This window comes from Arachis hypogaea, chromosome 9, assembly GCF_003086295.3.
Source record: "Arachis hypogaea cultivar Tifrunner chromosome 9, arahy.Tifrunner.gnm2.J5K5, whole genome shotgun sequence".
NCBI classification, from domain to species: Eukaryota; Viridiplantae; Streptophyta; class Magnoliopsida; order Fabales; family Fabaceae; genus Arachis; species Arachis hypogaea.
This window is the reverse complement of record NC_092044.1, coordinates 90,609,571-90,611,224: the sequence shown is the minus strand read 5'-3', so window position 1 is coordinate 90,611,224 and position 1,654 is coordinate 90,609,571. Positions and strand designations below refer to the sequence as shown.

The window sequence follows — 1,654 nt, the reverse complement described above, 5'->3', positions numbered from 1 at the left end:
CTTATTCAGCTGACCCACTTGTGCCTCCAAGTTTCTAATGGAGGATCTTGTTTCAGTCATGAAACTTTGAGTGGTTTTAATTAGATCAGAGACCATGGTTGCTAAGTCAGAGTGGCTCTGCTTAGAATTCTCTGTCTGTTGCTGAGAAGATGATGGAAAATGCTTGCCATTGCTAAACCTGTTTCTTCCACCATTATTATTGTTGAAACCTTGTTGAGGTCTCTGTTGATCCTTCCATGAGATATTTGGGTGATTTCTCCATGAAGGATTATAGGTGTTTCCATAGGGTTCTCCCATGTAATTCACCTCTTCCATTAAAGGGTTCTCAGGATCATAAGCTTCTTCTTTAGATGAAGCATCCTTAGTACTGCCTGGTGCAGCTTGCATTCCAGACAGACTTTGAGAAATCATATTGGCTTGCTGAGTCAATATTTTGTTTTGAGCCAATATGGCATTCAGAGTATCAATCTCAAGAACTCCTTTCTTCTGATTCGTCCCATTGTTCACAGGATTCCTTTCAGAAGTGTACATGAATTGGTTATTTGCAACCATTTCAATGAGTTCTTGAGCTTCTGCAGGCATCTTCTTCAGATGAAGAGATCCTCCAGCAGAGCTGTCCAATGACATCTTGGACAGTTCAGACAGACCATCATAGAAGATACCTATGATGCTCCATTCAGAAAGCATGTCAGAAGGACACTTTCTGATCAATTGTTTGTATCTTTCCCAAGCTTCATAGAGGGATTCACCTTCCTTCTGTCTGAAGGTTTGGACTTCCACTCTAAGCTTACTCAATTTTTGAGGTGGAAAGAACTTTGCCAAGAAGGCATTGACTAGCTTTTCCCAAGAGTTCAGGCTTTCTTTAGGTTGTGAGTCCAACCATATCCTAGCTCTGTCTCTTACAGCAAAAGGGAATAGCATAAGTCTGTAGACCTCAGGGTCAACCCCATTGGTCTTGACAGTGTCACAGATTTGCAAGAATTCAGCTAAAAACTGATGAGGATCTTCCAATGGAAGTCCATGGACTTGCAATTCTGTTACATTAGATAAACTAATTGAGGCTTAAGCTCGAAGTTGTTTGCTCCAATGGCAGGGATAGAGATGCTTCTCCCATAGAAGTCCGGAGTAGGTGCAGTAAAGTCACCCAGCACCTTCCTTGCATTGTTTGCATTGTTGTTTTCGGCTGCCATGTCTTTTTCTTGTTTGAAGATTTCTGTTAGGTCCTCTACAGAGAGTTGTGCTTTAGCTTCTCTTAGCTTTCGCTTCAAGGTCCTTTCAGGTTCAGGGTCAGCCTCAACAAGAATGCCTTTGTCTTTGTTCCTGCTCATATGAAAGAGAAGAGAACAAGAAAATATGGAATCCTCTATGTCACAGTATAGAGATTCCTTGAGGTGTCAGAGGAAAAGAAAAATAGAAGGAAGAGGTAGGAGAATTCGAACTTAGAAAGATAAAGTTTGAATTGTGCATTGAGGAGGAGTGTTAGTCCATAGATAGAAGGATGTGAGAAGAGGGGAAGAAATTTTCGAAAATAAATTAAAAAGATTTTAAAAACATTTTGAAAAATTGAAGAATGATTTTCAAAAAATATGATTGGGAAAGAAATAAAGTGATTTTTGAAAAAGATTTTGAAATTAGAAATCAAAAAGATATGATT

The 1,654-nt window shown here is 39.3% G+C and overlaps 1 non-coding gene across 1 annotated transcript; it reads left to right on the top strand.

Annotated features, from left to right (window-relative positions):
• The first annotated feature begins 681 nt into the window (after positions 1-681).
• On the top strand, positions 682-789 carry LOC112713212 (small nucleolar RNA R71). Its single transcript, XR_003158187.1, has one exon. It is a non-coding gene; the product is annotated as a small nucleolar RNA R71 (small nucleolar RNA).
• The last annotated feature ends 865 nt before the right edge of the window (positions 790-1,654 follow it).